Raw genomic sequence first — 21,673 nt, forward strand, 5'->3', positions numbered from 1 at the left:
TGCTTTTACACCCCACCATTATTTTCTGTACGTGATCAAATTTTGTGAATATGAACTTCAGGAGATGTATTTTGTATTCAGTACAAGTAGGAATAATACAAGAAGTATAAATATAACAAAACACTCGGGCAAGTACGTCTTAGTTCTTAAAGGGTTTTTAAATTATGGTTCACTTTTTTATTAACTGCTAGCTTTAATAGTTCATCCATGTTTTATTGTAATGCAACTATTGGCAAATGGACAACGAACATAATGGTGATCATTATATCGGGGGAAAAGTGGTGCCAAGCTTTTTTTCGGAAAGTTTAATTTTCATGGGCAGATAGCCGGGTGGAAAATTGCGTTTTATTTCATCTCTAGGGTGGAAAGAATTTTTTTTTTTTAATTTTTCGATTAGATCCGGAGTCGAAGATAATTGAGTTACGTCAATGACACTTTTTTTTTCACGTTTCGACATGGCCATCTAGATGCACGTCGTGACAAGGAGCTTCTATACAACACTGGAGGTTGAACGCCGAACAACCGTTTGAAAACTTTGAAACAAGAAATTTGATCTTAATTACGTCACGAACATATTCCATCTCTTTCTTTAGTTAGGTTAAGAAAGAGATGGATGTCATTCGTCAAATGTGAAAGAAAGAAATGAAATATATATATAAGTAATAAAGGTCAAACTTCTTCGTTCGGCGTTCAACCTTCAGTTTTGTATATAAGCTCCTTGGTCGTGACCAACTCGATTTTTTTTATAGTCGGCCGTGGCAAGTGGCCAGGTCAAAAAAGGTGCCGTTGAAGGTTGGATATAAGTAATTTCAATTTATTATTATTCTCATTTTTTTTCTAGTATTTTACTTTCCTCACAGTCGAAATGTAGTAAGTAGAGTGTCTAACTCAGGTGAAATTACCCATTTCCCCTCGAACTATTTGGCGCTCTCACTTCGTGTCGAGCGCCAGAAATATCTCGGGTGAAATGGGTCACTTTCCACCCTTGGTTATCAATCTACTATTGTTAGAGAAAGCAAAGCAAGTTGCTTGGTTTTTAAAACAAAGTGTGCTGAGAAAAAATTTAATGACTAGATTCCTTACACTAATATTGAATGACTAGACTTCTTAGACATTTAGTGGCTGGAAGTAAAAGTCCTATTATTCAAGAAATCATACTAAATATGCTTGTATGATCATGTACTGTTTGTTATCCACACAATGGCTTTCCAGTGTTCGTCAAAAATTAACTGCAGCCAATCACAAATGCAGATTGTGAACTAATCCCATTGCTGCCAGTTCGTTACACACCTATCAACAACCAGTGGAAGGGAAATCAAAAAGCCGCATTATCCCGTTCCGCATCGTACTCTGGACTAAACTCCACTATTTCGCGGGACGTTTGCTTAACTTAACAAAACAAATGGGGTCATAAAAAAGAAATGGCTAAATAAATAGAAGAGAACTGAAACACCGTGGCGTGAATTTTAACCAACATACTGATGTCTCAAACGAATCATATTACTTGGTGCAAGTTTTAAGGCAGCTTTATGTACACGTTATTTATTGCTACTCCCAGCCACCTGCTCTCCATTTCTTACGATTTCCTTTAAGCTGAATTCATTCTGCCACAAAAGCCAGCGAATGGTAATTTCTTAATTAAATAAGGAGAAATGTCTTTGTTTTAACGTCAGGTCATTCATATTAATTTAACTGAATTTATTGGTGGAATGTTTTGGAAAATTAAGGAACAATGTGCGCTCATTTACATAACAAAACGCGCTTGGAGACACCAATGAAGGCGTATAGTAGATACCTCGCAGCTCAAGCGTGCCCTCATATGTACATCCAAAGTACTACATAAATCTTAACGCGCGCGGTGTCAGCGTCCCATATAAGAGTATGAGCGTGTAGCTGGGAAACAATTGCATCGATATGATTCGATATTTAACTTTGACATGAATACCGTTGTCGTTAATATACTTTCGAACATTGTTGGCAGAGATTGGTTCAATTCTAACAACATCTAACATTTCAACTCGTGAACTTATCGCTTGCGATTCTGTTGCGAGCAATACAGATAATTTATGCGAAGAGTTTCACTCAGGCTCCCGTTGTCCGGAAAGCATAAAAGCTTTTAACGTCATCTCTGCGCGCCCTGAGTAATTTCTTTTGCTGTTTAAAAGCCATTAAAATGAACTGAATGTTTCGTTGCGATTCTGTGTTATCTAGGAACATTATTATCGACGAGTATTAAATATGGTAAAAAAACATCAATAAAACTGATTGCATATCGTAAGAACGCAGTAAAAATATTTTTACGAGTAATAATACTATGAAAGATAGACAACAACGGCAGCGTTCACTCTCAATTTGAATAGGATCGCAGAAGAAGGTACCAATGTTTTTTTACTCGTAAGTATAATGTAATCGATCTATAATTTTGTCTTACCTAACCACAAATACGACGAGTCGACGAATTACTAAAACTTTCAAATTTAACAGAGAGAATGCCAACTGAAATGGAAATTTAGTAAAAGAAGGCAATACCTGTCAAAAACTCAATAAACTTAATAAACAAACAATAGAAGTACCTCTGGCTTAACTTTAGAGGGTCTTTCACTTAGCACGTGTCGGGAACTCGGCAACTATTAATCTTGTGGATGTTCCCGAAACAATTTATAACGGCGACAAAGGAACGGTTACCGTGGTCTTAGCGAATTGTACGTGGAGATTAAGTAGGGCGCAATGTAATTCAACTAAATGCCGAGACAAATGACTGAATGATGTTTCGTGCGGCCGTTCGGTTTTCGGATGCGAACCTACAATAACATATTTTAGGTAAATATAAAAGCATACACATGTAAAATCTTCATTTGGACGACAAATCGTATACGAATACTTTACACAATTCTACCGCTTAAATTACATTTTCGACTATTTCCTCGTTAATTGCAAAAACAAGTTGTAATCTTAATAAAATAACCTCTCCTAGAAAGACTGTATAAAGCTTCGACATATAATTATGCAACTCAATTAAACACTTAAAAGTTACGTAAAAGTGTTCTGCTCCCGCCTCAAATGGCCTCAATATTGTCACTTATCCGAGCGCAAAATTAAAATTTCAGTTTCACATTTTAATGTTACTATGGCTTTAACGCGGAACATAACTTTTCAGTATCGCACAGTTGACAACTAAAACAAACAAAGTTGTATGAAAGTTTTAATTAGTGCGGCCATGCATTGAAAAGCGGCTTCATAAATGGCTTAAATTAAAGAGCCGATTTATTTCGGCTCGAATCAAATCGAAAATATTATGGACAAAGAAAAAAATAGTAAATTTTATCATTGAAGATGTAGTCGTTCGTTATTCGCAACCTTATACTAGCATGTAAAAACAAAAAGCTTCCATAAGGAATTACTTAATTAGTGCTCCGTTTAGTCCCAGTTAATGCAGGTGGTAAAAAAAAGTTCTAGTTAAAGAACAAGAGTTCCAGCGGCGGAACAACTTTTAAATTTCCTTTTAACGGTTTCTGCTGCAACTAAATTGTAAGCACATCAAGAGGGCTAGACATTATAAAACATCAACTGTCCACATAATGTTCATTTTCATAAATTGCAGTAACAACAACTACGGTCACCAGAGCCTAACTAACATACGCGTTCAAAAACCATAACAAAGGGTTTTAGCGAGTCATGTATGCGTAATTAGTTTTCAAAGCGGGAACCGTTCTGAAACCGCGCAGAACTAAATACACTATCAAAACTGCTGGATAATAGTGGCTCAGTTTATCACGCAGTGCGTTAATGAGTTTAGGGGTTGCTTAGTGCACAATTACGTTACGTATCTAGGAGATTTTCCTGTTTGTGAATTCCTGCCTAATATTACGATTTTATTCATGCATAATCATGTCCCCCGGCTTAAAGTGATCGGAGAGATTTCTTTGGGTACGTTTTTGCAATGGTGTTACACCGATAGTACTTTGAAGGTGGGTACATATTCTTTACTCGACAGCAAAATATTAGCCTATAACATAGAATAACCACGAACAAATGCAATTGTTAATTCAATTCCCCAAAACGTCGAAAAAATCCTGCCGGCTTTCAAAAGAAAGAGTTACAAAATTTCAAAGCCGTTAGAACCCTCATCTATTAAAAAATAAAGAACGAACACGAAATCTCTGAAAGAAAAATCAGATTAAATAGCGGAGTGAACGGAAAGTGGGAACTCGGGGCCGTTGGTGGTTTTGTCAGAGCTTTCAGAGTTAATCAAACGGACAATCTTCCAGCTCATAGCCTCTCAATTAGACCCACTTTGTATCCTATTACAAGCGATTTTAAAAGAGCAAGGAAAATAAGCTGTCTTTAATAAATACTTAAAGCGTGCTTGTCCAAAGACGTTTCTTTTAAAACAAATTGCTGCTGAATTATGTACAAAGGGCGGAAAGTTTTTGACGAAATTCGTTGCCTGATTGGTGGGATTGCGGACTGAGGCATTTTGCAGGAACTGTAGTTAATTTAAAGTCAATTAAGCAACAACAAAGTAGATAATATGGTGTTATTCAGATTTTGAGAGCTTCTCAACCATTTCGTACTGATTTAAACTTGATTTGATGAATGTTAATGTTATCCGATCCAATAAGTTTAATTTCAACGCAGAGGTTACTTTACGTAAAAATGCCCTCGAGCATTTTAATCATTTGTGTTTATGATAAGCTTCAAAATTAACCTAGAAAAAGCTACAACAACAACCACAAAGTCATGGCAATCCATTAACCAATAAATTAATTTTATTACTTAATTATGTTACACTTGCGCAGATCGCCAAGTTCTAAAAAGTAACGACAAAGTAATTACACTAAAATAATATTTAATATTACACAAGACGTAATCGTAAAGGATTGAGAACTTGTACCAGTGGATTTAATGCAAAGGACTGGAATAACAAGAAAGCCCCAAAGTAATGGCATATTCAAATTTAATGTCGGAAAAACCGCAGTTTGGAAAACGATCGGAGCCAGCGCACCTGCGTCACAACGTTTAGACATAACTTTATATAGAATTGAAGAATATAGAGGTAAAAAACTCTGCATGGATACGGTTTAGGTCATATTGAGTCTCATTATAAAAAAAAAGGAATGAATGAAGATTTGCATGAATAATTATTTGAAAAAATATTTGAACTACAACCAATGGTTACGGGGTAGTAAGGTAAGGTAGCTAACTGTTTTCGGTATCCTGGTATGTACCTCCCGATCTTCGAAGTAATGCCTGAATGAAATATTTATTTATATATCAAATTCAATCAACATGTGTTTTTATGCGTCATACTCCCATATTTATTGATATGTTCACTGCAAAAATGATTTCAAATTAATAAACAACGTGGTGATTATTCTAGTTATAAGTATAATCATGCATGATATGTTTCGATTATTTTACCATTGGTGAACTTTCTCTCATTCTGAGAGGAGCCCTGCGCCCAGCAGATGGACGTATGTTGAATTACAAAATTATGAACGAATTATAAAACGTAAGACAGCTTCTCGGTATGCGTCTATTCTATCTCAAGCTCACTCCAGTGTGTCACTGCTCTATACCGAGACTGCCGAAGCAACTGTTGTGTTACTTGCATTATGTAAACCAGGATTTTTAATCCCATGGAAAAAATGTAAACAAAGTTTCGTCATTGTCAAAGTGACATTTCAGGGGATCTCAAGGTACGGGGCAGCTAGAATACTATATAAAGTTCTGTTGTTACTATGTTTTTCTCTATGTCCGATAAAACGCCAACTACGGGAGACAAGTTATAAGTCGTACTTTGACTGAGGAGTCCATCCTTTCATACAACAATGAATGAAAAACAACGGAAAACGTAACAATGAACAATTTAACTACAATAACACATAACAACAATGTCAACAATAAAAAAATAACAGAACAAGAGTCACTGGAAAACGATTACGAATTCAGTCTCAAGTGTTAGTTCATTGAGTGACGTCTCGTGTCAAGCGGCCCACAGCTTAAAAACACGGGTGTAATACCAGAACAATAAATAAATTATGCATACGAAAACAGTATTCTCTTAATTAATATAATCAAAGTGTACTAAAATAAAGATTTCCATGAATAAATTAAAATATTTTATCTTGATTATCTAATACAGTTTTTTAGTGGGAACTCGGAAGTCGATTTCTGGCAAATGTGGAAACAATAAATATCTTGAATTCTGCAAATATTTTTCGATAACGGCAACACCTTTGTTTACATTTTTTCCGTGGGATTAAAAATCCGAGTTTAGCACCATCCATGGCCTATGGCTAAACTTCGACACCACACACCACAGCTGGAAGACTGTGCACACAGACTGGCAGAGAACAGGACAAAGCCGTGAAAATGATTAGGTCTAAACCTTAGATTAGGGCTGATTTGATTGATTGACTACGTAATACACATATTGTATGATTCAGAGTTCAGACTCCAATGCCTAAGGCAGGTCTGAGTTAAGTCTGAGTCATTAATCTCGTTTGTCAATGATGTAATGTAAGCGATGCATTAAGCCTTCTAGGGTCATATAAGGATCGATAGTGAGGAAAATAATAATGTAGTTTGTGAAAATGCTAGGATGTTTGTTACTTCATCACGTCTAAACCACTGAATCGATGTAGATGAAATTCGGTATACAGATAGTTTGAGTCCCGGAGAAGGACATGGGGCAGTTTTTATCCCGAGAAATTATGTAGTTCCGGCGGGATAGCGATAAACGAATTCTGCGCTGATAGACGCGGATGGAGTCGCGGGTAAAGGCAAGTTCAACATATATGAATGTGCCACTACAGAACAACGGAGCCATTTTTAGGGTTCCGTAGTCAACTAGGAACCCTTATAGTTTTGCCATCTCTGTCCGTCTGTCTGTCTGTCCGCAGCTAAGCTCAGAAACCGTCAGTACTAGAAAGCAGTAATTTGGCATGAATACAGGGTGTATACGGCGTGGGGGTGGATCAAACGAAGACCTAAGGTAAGGGACCTCAAGAGCTACCGAATCGACCCCATGTATATTTAGCGATTTTCATTTTGTTTCAGAGTTAGGAGCATTTTAGTGAAAATTTCAGAAATGTCGGATTTCAGTTATAATTTTTTAGTTATTTAATTTCGATTAACATTAAATGTTTTTCATAAAAAATAATGTAATTTGATGCACTAGTCTTCTTTAAAGTTACGTTTACGTAGCGATTTAATGATGCCTTGGGACTAAGGTAGTTTTTAAAGTAATTTGCAGAAAAAAAACTTGTGATAAAAAAAATTCGTTTGAAAATTTATGAAAAATTTAATGTACTCGAATTATTGAGTTTTATTTTGTTGTAAAATGTTTGATGACACGAGCTAAACTGGAATTGTTATTTGTTATCTCACTACTTCCGAAAAAAAAAATATGGTCGTAGGTCGAATAGTTTAGCTATTACTAAGAAATTATACCTAAATAAAGAATTTTTTTAACAAAAAAGTAAAAACAACTTCAAAAAAATAAAAAAATATCAATAAATGGAACCGACTACAAAACACTTGAAAATATTTTTAAAATAAATAAATAAATAAACCTTTATTGCCACAACTTAAATTAAAATAAGAAAAGTCCCCAGTCTCAGCATATGCTGATATATTTTCCAGGTAGGTACACTAGCTCGAAGTCGGTGACTCGGCACGAGCCAGCAAGAATGGAACAATAGTCGTCTACCTCACCTACATACTAGGTTTCAATCGATCCTGCTGGGTCGTGCTGAGTCACCGACTTCGAGCTAGTAGGTACCTACCTAGAAAAATATTTTGAAGTGTTTTGTAGTCGGTTCCATTTTTTGTTATTTTTTTGGAGTCGGTTTTACTTTTTTGTTAAAATTTTTCTTTATTTCTCACTTTTTAGTGATTCGTAGCCAAAGTACATCTCACAACGATTCCATGAAGCCCAAACACGGCTTAGTTCCGTTGTTTTTATAACAGAGTTCCGTTGCTTACCTTCCCGCTTCAGCATCAGATCAGTTCGAAAAAATCATTCACTTATTATCATTAAATCAATAAATTAGCTCCTTCTTAGTCGCTTATGGTATATTAATCATGATCGTTTATAGACGAGCGAGCATTACTTAGCTTTGATGAGTTCCATTGGTCATCTACGGTCTTCTTCATCAGGTCCAGGTTACCAAATGATAATTTCTGAATGTAAATGCTCATCTTAATGCTAAAAAAAATGCCAAAATCGCCATAGGTGTGCCTATAAAATTTGAGGTTTGCCCTCGATTTCCCTAGGATCCCATCATCAGATCTTGATTTGGCGACAATGGGACCACCTCAGAAGAGTACCCTTTCGAATAAAAAAAGAATTTTGAAAATCGGTCCACAATTGACTGAGTAATCGGCGAACATACATAAAAAAAATACAAACATTTGAACATAGATCCTCCTCCCTTTTTTGAAGTCGGTTAAAAAATCACTAAAATGCTCATAACTGAAACAAATGAAAATCGCTGAACATACGAGTACATGGGGGTCGATTAGGTAGCTCTTGAGGTCCCTACCTTCGGTCTTCGTTTGATCCTCCCCCCCCACCCCCCCGACCTCCCATAGACGTAAAGAGCGGGTGATTAGTTTTTCTCAACTTCCATACTAATATTATAAATGCGAAAGTAACTCTGTCTGTCTGTCTGTCTGTCTGTCTGTCTGTCTGTCTGTCTGTTACGCTTTTACGGCTAAACCGCTGAACCGATTTGGATGAAATTTGGTACAGTGATAGAATAGACCTTGGGAAAGAACATAGGCTATCTTTTATTGCGAAAAAAGGTTTTTAAGGGGTTGAAATAGGGGATGAAAGTTAATATGGTGGAAGTTCGTCGCTGTCGAAGATAAAACCATGAAACTTGGCATTTAGGCCCTTAATCCATATATTAATATTGTAAATGCGAATGTAACTCTGTCTGTCTGTCTGTCTGTTACGCTTTCACGGCTAAACGGCTGAACCGATTTGGATGAAATTTGGTGCAGAGATAGAATAGACCTTGGGAAAGAACATAGGCTATCTTTTATTGCGAAAAAAAGGTTTTAAGGGGTTAAAATAGGGGATGAAAGTTAATATGGTGGATGTTAATCCATACTATCCATACTAATATTATAAATGCGAAAGTAACTCTGTCTGTCTGTCTGTCTGTCTGTCTGTCTGTCTGTCTGTCTGTTACGCTTTCACGGCTAAACCGCTGAACCGATTTGGATGAAATTTGGTACAGTGATAGAATAGACCTTGGGAAAGAACATAGGCTATCTTTTATTGCGAAAAAAAGGTTTTAAGGGGTTGAAATAGGGGATGAAAGTTAATATGGTGGAAGTTCGTCGCTGTCGAAGATAAAACCATGAAACTTGGCATTTAGGCCCTTAATCCATATATTAATATTGTAAATGCGAATGTAACTCTGTCTGTCTGTCACGCTTTCACGGCTAAACGGCTGAACCGATTTGGATGAAATTTGGTGCAGAGATAGAATAGACCTTGGGAAAGAACATAGGCTATCTTTTATTGCGAAAAAAAGGTTTTAAGGGGTTGAAATAGGGGATGAAAGTTAATATGGTGGATGTTAATAAGAAATAAATCGATATTTGTTTGAGCTTTTTGAAAATTCGACCTGTGAGGGGATGAAATAGGGGTTGAAAGTTTATATGGAAGGTCGTCATTATCGAAGATAAATCGATGAATATTTATTAAACTAGCCATTTGGGCACGTGATAAGAGATAAATAGATATTTGTTCGCGCGTTTTTTAAAATTCTTCCTGTGAGAGGGTGAAATAACGGATGAAACTTTATATGGAAGATCGTCATTATTGAAGATAAATCGATGGTTCTTTGTGAAACTTGGCATTTGGACATTATAAGAAATAAATAGATATTTGTTCAAGCGTTTTTGAAATTTTTACCGGCGAGGGGATGTTAGCAGAGGAAATGATGCAGTGTTAGCAGTGCCCTTTAAGCTCATAGCAAAATGTACGGGTTATAATAGATGGCTTATTGACATAGACAGTCAGACATGAAAAATTATGATTTCCAGATTTTTCTTATTTATTGTGCTATATAAGAGCTACCTTTATGCAAAAAAAAACAAGTTTTTAGGACAGCCGGAAGTGCCCTATAACTTTTTCTGTTAAGGCAATTTGTATGGACACACCTTTTTAATGACTGTAGCTTTTGATTGCCTTGACTTAGAAGTTTGATTTTTTCACAGATTTCGGGACTATTGACCTGAGTTTAGGGTTTTAATCTCAATTCGATACCGATACTCCGCGTGTTTACGAGATAGAGGATCTTGACAGACAGACGGACGTACGGACAGCAAAGTGATCCTATAAGGGTTCCATTTTTTCCTTTTGAGCTACGGAACCCAAAAGTCATTTATTCCAGCGCTTTTAAAATTTCGACCTATAAATATGGGAATGAAAGTTCTTAAGTAATTCCAAACAAATTTACTATAAGTATGTTTATCGGAAATATGTGTAGCTATGCTTAGTAAAAATGCCGTTTTAATTATAATAAAGGACGTAAGGTGTCAAGAGTTCACTATGAGGAATAATAATTAGTCCTTTTGTGTTGGTAGGGTAGAATACACGTCGTATTGCTAAAATGTGGCTGTGGGTTTATTTTATTCAGTAAACTGTGGAAGTTTCTATGTGCTATTATTGGCAGAATAGGTATCCTAAATAAATTAATTACTTCCCGAAGTTATTATTCCACGCGGACGAAGTCGCGGGCAAAAGCTAGTTTTCTATATATAGTGTGGGGTGTCGTTCGATAGGTCTTTTAAAACCATTGGATGACAATGCAAGTCAAGTACAGACAACAAAAAGTACAATCCGCAAAAACAGAAACTCATAGTTTGAGCTAAGTTGGTTTGGTACCTACACGTAATTCGAATTGAAACAAAATTATGAAACCAAAATAAGACCACGTAATAAAAGCCGTAATTCCATTTCCATTACGCTATTATAATAAAAACAGTGTCATGCGTTTGCGTGACAGAGACGGGCAAGCGAATTACACGGCCACGACGCGGGATGGTTTCAAATGAGTTAATACGAACGACATGTCTTTATGCGTGTATTTACAATTTACAACCGCAGGGGAGGGCTTTAGAAATATATGAAATCCTTTGACAAAAATAATCTCTCATGTTTTTCTAATGTATTTGGAGGAAACATTGCGGCCCTCCCGTTTACGTAAACCGGATTTTTTTTTTCATAAAGAGACAGCTTTTTTTAACTGCGCTGCTTTAGAGTGTTATTATAAATTAATATAGGGGACGAATAAAATGAGGAGCCTTTAAGGCAACATTATTGTTTTTTATTAATTCACGGTGAATTGTAAGCAATTTTTTTAACCGCCATTTGGCTGTACAAAAGTCTCGGTAGTAATGAAGAATGCTAGGAAATTAAAAACGCTCCGCTCATCTTCTGTATTTCCGAAGGGATATCATCTAAAGCTCTGAGAGCTCTGAGCATCTAAAGAGTGAATACGATTTTAGTGAACTGGTGATTCGAGTGACATCTTTGGCCGCTTGAAACTGACAGGAGCTTCTATGGGCGTGAACACGAAAAACAGGGTCGGTATTTCCATGTCGGTATTATGCGGGCCGGGAAAGAATGTCACCCCATCAGGTGAAAGGGGCCAAATGCTGGACAGTTTATTTGAATACAAATCAGGGCTACAATTGCACAGTGGGTTAAAAATGGCTGGCTGGTTAAGGATGACAGTTGCAATATGTATGGAATTTTAACACTGGGCAGTTTACGCGTGAATGAATCACAAACAAACGAACCAAATTTCAAAACTTTCATGTAAATAAATAAATATCACGGGACAATTCACACAATGACCTAAAAGTAAGCTTAGCAAAGCTGTGTATGGGTACTAAGCAACGGATAAATATAATTATATAGATATAGATACATACTTAAATTATTAAACACTAGACAGCACATTCGTATTTTTCATGAATCACACGGGAACGAACCCGGACCTCAAGCTTCGTAGTCAGGTTCTCTAAAACTCTGGTCGTGAGTATAAATATAGCAGGATAAGAACGCTTGGTTTATCAACGAAGATAGTTTAATAAGCCGTACCCATTTTGCATACTTATCATATCACACGACGCGTTACCGAAATTTCAATGAAGGCAAACTGTTGTCAAAAAACTTTTTAACAAAAACCGGCCAAGAGCGTGTCGGACACGCCCAAAATAGGGTTTCGTAGCGATTATGAAAAAATTAAGTAATATTTTTCGTAGTACTTTTCTAAGGATTTCGTATTTTACACGGAATCTTCCAAGTTTAGATATATTTTATACCTTAGGCTGCTATTTACTCTTAACTACTAATGGGCGTTTATTCGAGCGATTCAACCGTCTCATTTTTCTGGACACTTTTCTGTAAAAATGGGAGAATATTCTGATACAGTTTTTTAGTTATCTGGTAGAAATACAGGAACACTTACAAATAATCGTAAAAACACATCAAAAATCAATACGTAAAAAATGGGACCAGATAAATGATGCGGGTGAAACGCTCGAATAAACGCCCTAATAATTATGATTGGTTTTTTGGAGTCTTTTTGTATTTTTTATTTCAACTCCAAATTTGTTACTTTTACGGGTATCCCGTGAAACCATATCGAAAATACAAACTGAGACATGGATGCACAGAAAAACCTGAAAAAGAGAACAGCGCTGGGAATCGAACCCAGGTCCTCAGCAATCCGTGCTGGAATTCAGCAATAATCAGTAATGTCAGCAATTCTCAAGCAAACTTAGCCGTAATAGTTTTCCTTGAAAGTTTGATATACTTACTACCATTCTGATTTTTTTCAACCCACCGGTTTAGATTTTAGAGGGGGGGGGGAGCCAAAATGGCAAAAACGGAACCCTTATAGTTTCGCCATGTCTGTCTGTCTGTCCGTCGGCGGCTTTGCTCAGGGACTATCAATGCTAGAAAGCTGTAATTTTGCACGGATATATATGTAAACTATGCCGACAAAATGGTACATAGACGTCAAGTGGGGGTGGTTTTTTTTTCTCATTCAACCCTACAGTGTGGGGGTATCGTTGGATGGGTCTTTTAAAACCATTAGGGGTTTGCTAAGAGGATTTTTCGATTTAGTGATATGTTTGCGAAATATTCAACTTAAAGTGCAAATTTTCATTAAAATCGAGCGTCCCCCCCCCTCTAAAACCTAAACCGGTGGGTGGAAAAATTTGAAAAAATTCAGGATGGTAGTAAGTATATCAAACTTTCAAGGAAAACTATAACGGCTATTACTTAATCTTTTCGTAACGGCTACGGAACCCTATTTTGGGCGTGTCCGACACGCTCTTGGCCGGTTTTTTGAAGTTGGTTGATAACCAGAAAATACCATTGACATGTGGTGATTGGCCTGTTTATTTTATACTTACTGAAATAACTTACCATTCAAGTTTAATTACACATTCCATAACTACTTTTAGTTATTGATCTATTAGGTACTGAAGAAGAAAGGTGTTCCTGTCGACCTCACATTGTGAAATAGAGCGTTGAAAGACATCAAGATGAACCGGTGACCTTATAAAGGGTATGTATCCTGTCCGCTACTCAAGTCGATTACTTTTGAACGAACTGTATTTTGCAATGAAAAGACATAAAGCATCAGAATCAATAGCAATGATCTCCTATAAACGTTAGTTTGGTCGATAGTATTTTGACTAAATAACAATAGGCAAAAGTTAAGGTATCGACCGGTAAATAACTCGATACAAAGGATTAATGAACATACATAAAATTGTGGTTGTATTGTATCGTACATTTGGGAGGTCTATATACCTACTTTAAATCAGCAGTCAATACCTTTAGCCTAGGTACGTCTGAAAGGTGAATTTATAATGTGATACTTATATTTCATCACTTTTAGTGTTCTGAATCATTTGTAAATATAAAGTCGAGCGAACAGCCAGATGCGACTTTATTATAAAAGCAATATCAGCGTCTATTTGCTTTATGTGATGGAAAATATCTCACCAGCTCGGGCAAGCAGCGACAAGATGCCAGCTTTACTTATTGGAACTGAACAGAAGATAGATAGAGTCACCTGTCTTGATAGGAAATACTCGTAATGACGGAGGGTGTTACGTACATGCAAATTGAAAATAAAGCCTTCGAAAACTTTAACTCTTATCTTAAGGTTTAGGGTTGCCAACTGTACTTTAAAATAGAGTATTGCAGGTATTTACTCTTTATCAATATCATGAAGATATAAGTAGGTAAGTATTCTATAATCTATAACACTAATAGAGTACGCTAAAATTACTCTTTCAGATGAAAAATTGTTCTGTGCCGCTAAAAGTACAAAAAAAATACTTTATTACTCTTTTAATATGTAAGTCGGTAGGTACTCTCATTTTACACACACACACAACACACACAAACATCACGCCTGTATTCCCAAATGGGGTATAGGCAGAGCACACGAAACGTTACCGCTACGGAGCCACTTTTAGCAATTTTAGGTTTTAAGTTTGACAAAAACGGTACAATAGTGACAGGTTGCTAGTCGCCTCTTACGACATCCGCACGGAAGAAATGGAGAGGTGTAATTCTAACCCGACACCACACGGGTAACTCTCATCTTACCTTCTTTAAAATCAGATATACTCTATCTCTTCGTTAAAAAGTAGGTAACTCTTGGTACGACGTCAAATCTACTTAAAGTTTCTTATCTTAGTTAGTATATAAGATGCTCACTTTTCAGACATAATTAATTGTGACTTTAGTGAAGGATTGTCAGTGCTAGACAGCTCGCCGCCGTGTCTTTTGCCTTGTTGGAAATGCCTACAAATCTACAATATGTAATTAGTTGTTACAGGAACCACTTATTAGACTTTATCATCCGTAATGACTGTTGGAATACCTACTTTTGGAAAGGAGAAAGAAGCAAAACTAGTAGATGTCTAGATCTGGATATAAGTTCAACAGAATATAGAATCCTTTCTAAAAACAATATGAAAACAACAAATTACGAGAGACATGCTAAAATACAACTTGTACAAAAGCTGCTGCCGCGTCCCAGTTCTGCGAAACTTCGAGTTTAACAACTTTCCAACGGGTACCTACGCTAACTTTACAGAACTTGTAGTCTGTGACAAAAACCGGCCAAGAGCGTGTCGGACACGCCCGAAATAGGGTTTCGTAGCCATTACGAAAGAATTAAGTAGGTAATATTTTTCTAAGGATTTCGCATTTTGTACAGAATATTCCAAGTTTAGGTATATTTTATACCTTGGCTGCTATTTACTCAACTACTAATAATTCTCAAGAAAACTTAACCGTTATAGCTTTCCTTGTAAGTTTGATATACTTACTACCATCCTGAATTTTTTCAAATATTTTGCACTTTAAAGTTGAATATTTAGCAAACAAATCACTGAATCCAAAAATCGTTTTAGCAACCCCCTAATGGTTTTAAAAGACCTATCCAACCCCACACTACAAGGTTGGATGAGAAAAAAAATCACCCCCACTTTTCTCTAAAAAGGTACCTACTCTCAAATTTTATTTTTTATTTTTTACCACTTTGTTGGCATAGTTTACATATATATTCGTGCAAAATTACAGCTTTCTAGCATTGATAGTCCCTGAGCAAAGCCGCGGACGGACAGACAAATAGACATGGCGAAACTATAAGGGTTCCGTTTTTGCCATTTTGGCTACGGAACCCTAAAAACGATACCAAAGACCTCCAACAAAACGTAGAATAGAAACTGGAAATGGAACTCTGCGTCCTCGCTTATATTATCCTGTAGCTTGTACCTCGTCTGAAAACCGATATTCCATTGGAAACTTTCACCTCAACCACTTTTCATCATAAATCCATCCAATAGATTTATTAAACGTCAGATTTTGTCGGCCAGTTCTACCCCAATAATCCGTTATAAATACGATCAATTCGCCGTAAGCTTTTACTATAGAATTAACAATAAATTACCCGCTAATGCCTTATGCCATTACAAAGCAATTAATCAAATTGCGAGAAATGAAAGTCCCAAAAATAAGACATTCAGGACCACTGATAAACATCGTTAGGCGGCTAAATATCCGGCAGAATACCTATAATTTGTAACAAAAGGAATTTACGTATTTGAAGTGTAGGGGGAAAGTCTCAATGAAGTTCTTGAGGATTTAGTTTAAATTTCGGGATAAACAAAAAGTATTTGTATGCAGCATTATCATCTACTTATCTCTAAAATCTGTAGTGGACCGAAAATTTTACATGTGTCCTAATTACATTAACGATTCTGTTAGGAGAGTGATAGTTTCGCGAATCTATAGATAAATACAGCATTATCAGAACAATATCTACTTCTGATACGAAATACGCAAGTTTTTATACCTTACAAATTGTATTTTGTATGGAGATAATGGGAAAGTTTATTGCTTTACTTACTCTATTCTGTTCTTCTAACTAAAGAAAAGTAAAGGTGTATCTGGGATTTGGAACTGGGATGTGGAACTATACTTAGTTTGAATAGGTATTTTACTAAACGTAAACAAAACAATGTCAATTGGTGTCTTAAATATTGAAATTCCCCCATTAAACTATATAAACATTTTACATTTCTGTATTGAAATACACTAGTTTGTATTGCAATGGTAGATAAGTAAAATGTTTAAAATCCTTGAATGTACAAAATCTGGCAGTTGAAGTTTGTTTACATTTAGTTAAATAACTATCCAAATCAAGTATAACTTTTATTTTAATCTTTTCTTGAAAGCTTATGCAACTAATATTATAAATGAGAAAGTTTGTGAAGAAGTTTGGACATTTGCAACCTAATCATGCAATAACTTCTGAACCAAATTACAAAAAAAATGGTATGGAGATAGTTTAAGCCCCAGGAAACACCATTTACCACTCTTTATCCTGGAAAATTCAATAAATTAATTATTCACAGACAAAGACACTGGCATCAACTAGTTTACTAATAGAACTTCACCATCCCTAAGATAAAAAAACAATGATTTTATGAACCTTATTATTATTATTACCATGCAACAATTGTACATGCAGCTCCTCCACCTCTACACTGTAAGAACAAAAGCAAATCACACTCAACTATCAATAAACATGTGAAGGTGAACAAAGTATTGCTTTTAATTCATTGGTTGGCATCCACTTGCAGGCTTTTTAATCTAGGTTTAAGTGGTCTTGGTCCTGTCAGATCCATACAAGAACTGTCAATTTAAGCCTTAAATCAAGATTTAAAAAAGCCTACAAGACATCCTAGGTCAATATCAATCTCTGCAAAGTAACGCCTGATTCAATAAATAATTTTTACTATCTCTACAACATATAATTTTATAAAGTGAGGGCATTCAAACCACCAATCCAGAATGAGGTATTTTAAGAATACATCAATATGGATTTGTGCTTATCATCACAAAGGCCTAATACACCTCCAGTCATACAACGGCAAATACTACTAGACACTGGCAAAATTGTCCTCCAATGGACAGAGCCATATTTTTTTAAAGAAACAACAACAACACCTCCAGTCACTTAGTAAATTATAAGACTTCCTCTGAGATTTGAAGACTATTAAGTCCCCAAGCATCCAGAGCCAATGCTAGCCAAAGGCTCCTAATGTTGCTGTAAATATCTAGTAAAAATAATGTGTATAGAAAATTCTAGAATGGCCAATAAACCCTAATTAGAATAAACATTGCCTGATGAGAATCAAACTTAATATCTCTTTCATAAAGAGCTTTTACAACATCTAATGTTGGATATCCCAGAAGAAATACTTACATGAGTTAAAAAGCTGAGAAAAACACAGTATCTGATTTGAATATTAAGATACTAAAAGCATGAACCTCTTTACAAATTAGTCAAAAATATCTGTCTGCTGTATGAATTATTGAAGTCACTATAAATAGTTAGTTCACCCCAAATCAATACAGTGAATTAACAAAAAAGAACAATGAAAACAAGTTATACAATAGGCTACTTATAATTGTTAGTAACTATTTTTTTTGTAACTAGCCATTTAGACATTAAATGCAATTATCCTCGGGTTTAGAAATTTATTCAGCACTGCCTCAGGGTTTTGAATAAACACCTTGGAGAAAAGGTAAGAATTACTATCAAGCATAAGTCAAGAATTAATATGCATTTATTTATTCTTTTAAAACATAAAAAACATAAACTAGTAGCTTCTAATCTGCCGAATTTAAAAACGCCAATATCTGTTGTTTTTTTCGTTCTTATTTGATCAAATGTGCGACTATATTATAAGTTATTCAACTCGCGTTCTGCTATACTGCTATATGTATAATTAATATTGAATAGGACATGGGTAACGAGTTGTATTCAGATATATGTTAGGAAGAATAATATAAAAAGTGTACCCATTTAGTGATCGCGGTTACGAAACTTGTTTTGCGAACAGATGTCGGCCGAACTACGTAGATCGTAATTTATAGTTACTGTAGAAAGTTATACACATAAGTGCAAAACATAAATGGGTCATCACGTTTTACACAATTGCAATGCGAGTTTTGACATTAATCTACCACATTATCGGCAAATTTTAATCCAAATATGTTATTAAAACATAAGTTTTCTATAATATCGATCGGTTTTGTTAACAGACAGAATAATACTTACCAATAACTTCGCTGGTTTTATAACACCACTGGAGTTTTTAGACAGTCTAATTTGAATCCGATTAAAAACACCAATAACAAATGCACATCGCACTTATTTTTAAATTGCGAATTTTAATTGTTGTTCTTTCCAAACCATAAAAACGCGACGGCAGACCAAACAAAACCCTGGCTGGCTGGTGCGATGGCGCCACTGTGCCATTATAACAACAAATGACATTTTGTACTGTGTTGCTAGTCTAAAAAGTCGTTGACCTTATGTTTTTTACTTCACTCATAACATAATAAAAATGCTTTGAGTATTTAGCTAGAATTATTTTAGATAAATACTCCAAGTAAAAATGTAGAATTACATACGCATGAAACTGAAAATATTTGTGAAAATCTAATCACATTTGCAATAGCTAGCAAGCTTAGTATTTTGATTACTCAAAAAGCAACCTCAAGTATTAGTAATCAATTTTTGTTACTAGTTTCGATCACCCAACATAGGTCCAAAATTACCCAAAAAAGTCGTTGGTCGCGCGACGGGTTAAGATAAGAGAGTTTATACCTGCTGAGCTGGCAACGTTGCATTTTTGTTAGTTATTCACGATTATTCCATAAAAATTAAATGAAAATTAAAAATGTCTGATAGATTTTCATTCAATTTTTATGGAATAATCGAGAAAAACTAACAAAAATGCAACGTTGCCAGCTCAGGCAGGAGGTATAAACGCTCTTAACTACCTACACTGCTAGATTTCAAATTCGAAGTGGGAAGTAATAATTTCATGATGGTAAAATCTCCGTAAAATTGAGTTGCAAATTGCAAAATTAGCTAAAATAATAGGTATTCATATGACTAAGTCCTTTGCTGTTTTGTCAGTTTAACTTAAGTGGATTTGGAAGGATTCCAAGGAAAAAGGGAAATAACCATTGTAATTCCGATTCTATTTGTATAAGCTTATTAAAATTACCTACACCTACGTAATAAAAATACCATTATTCATAAATTATTTTAATTCGTAGGTATAAAAAACATTTCACACGTCTTTGGTTCATGCACAAAATTGAAAATGGCCTTTAATGCCCGAATAACTTAGGTAATAACGAACACTAACAAGATAATAGACACTGTATAATTTGTTACTATTTACTTAAATATTATTTATGACGTTTAATATATCTTGAACTTGTATATTATGTTCGAAAAGGCACTTCATCTACAAAAATTACAAAACTACAAAATTGAGCAAATGATTTATCACAGAACTAATATCAAAAGGAATTTAAATGTGACAATTTATCTCTTCTCGTTGACTAAGCTTTACGTAGGTACTTACGTATTAATTTTCCCGGCTCAGTGTGTAACGAATCACCGCTTGGTCTAAAATTGGGTTAATTCAGAGTTAATTCAAAAAAGGCTAAATTATAAGGAGGGATAAAGCCATTCAAAACGACGACAATGATTATTTAACGAAGGAAATATAAACAATAATATTTCCATTCCTCTTAACATTAAATCTGCGAGATTAATAAGTAGTTAAGTAATAAATAACGAATACAAATATTTTCGAATTAAAGCAACAGTTTGCGAAAAATGAAATATTGAAAGAAATAAAACAATAAGTATTAAAATCGTTATTCACAATAAGTCAAATTTGGTGAATACCACAAGAGGACCACGACAGTGCGTGTTTTTGGTGGATATTATATTATACAAAATTATTTATTATTTATATCAAAAAATAACAACACCCACTGTCACATTTAACATGGATATAATCATAATAAGTTATTTAAATTAGCTACTTTCGGATCTCTTAAAAAATGTGTAGTAAATAATAAGTAGGTAAATAGAAATATCTACAAAGTAACAAAATGCAGAAAAAGTGAACTGTATTTTAATCCACTTTTATTTACTTATCATTCCCTGGTGATGCTTGATTGAAAAAATTACAAACAGTATAATTATTCTATGTGTGTGTACTTAGCTCTCCACATAAATCATAATATTAATAAAATATTTTGTTTTAGATATAAAACAGTACCTACATGCTACACCTTGGCCTATAGAGGAAAGAGACGTTTTTCTTATAGCTTACTTATTTTAGACTTTTTTTTATAACAGACTTCAACAAAAGAGGTAAGTACAGTCAAGTGCAAAAATATGTATCTACCTATTCGGACCTCGGACCACTCAAAAATATGTTACCACGGCCTTATTACGCCGGAATAAGAGTCTATGGTACATATTTTTGAAGGGTTAGATAAGTCCATATTTTTGCAGTTGACTGTACTAGGAGTTCTCCATTCGGTTGTCTTTTTTACGTTTATTACCTCAAAACTCCGTCATATATGAACCGACTTTGAAGGAAAAATATCATCCCTAAGGATATTTGAAGTCGGTTTTTTTGATAATTTGATTTGATTTAGGACCACCATGTGAATTTAACATGGGCCCGAGACGTTATAGTTGCGCTACTGCAGCTCCAATTTCAGTACTGTAAATATTCCTATTCGTTTAAGATCAGGGCCGGATTTAGAGGTCTGCAGGCCTTAGGGCACCGTAGGAGTATAAGGCAAATAAAGAATTCTTGTTTAATGTTTGAAAAAAAAACTGACAAATTACTGTCCTATAGAAATTTGACTATTTTTTTAAACCTCTATGCGGAAGCCCCGGCGCAGAAGCCTAGCTCCCTTCCCTAAATCCTGTCCTGCTTAAAACATACCAATGTGAAAGGTGTCAGAGTTACTTTATAAGTATTTACTAAAAAAAATACTAAGTACAAGCTTTTTTTACCGATTGTAATCTCTGTTAACTGCAGTAACAATGTCATCCAAACTATGTACATTATATATCAGTACTAGATTACAACTGAATCCGATCGTTAAAAACTGTTACAGACTGACTGCATTCCAACTACAACGTATGGGCACATACATTACAATCGAGCTAGCGTGCAGTGCCCTTAGTGTAAGTTAACGTATACAAAA

The 21,673-nt window shown here is 35.1% G+C and overlaps 1 protein-coding gene across 1 annotated transcript in view; it reads right to left on the minus strand.

Annotated features, from left to right (window-relative positions):
- Positions 1-18,885, minus strand: part of LOC141438364 (uncharacterized) — a 232,998-nt gene extending 214,113 nt beyond the window's left edge. The window contains exon 1 of the mRNA XM_074102222.1: positions 18,696-18,885. The gene's annotated coding sequence lies outside the window, so the exon portion shown is untranslated. The remainder of the gene's footprint in view (positions 1-18,695) is intronic.
- Positions 18,886-21,673: the final 2,788 nt, after the last annotated feature.

This window comes from Choristoneura fumiferana, chromosome 18, assembly GCF_025370935.1.
Source record: "Choristoneura fumiferana chromosome 18, NRCan_CFum_1, whole genome shotgun sequence".
Lineage (NCBI taxonomy): Eukaryota > Metazoa > Arthropoda > Insecta > Lepidoptera > Tortricidae > Choristoneura > Choristoneura fumiferana.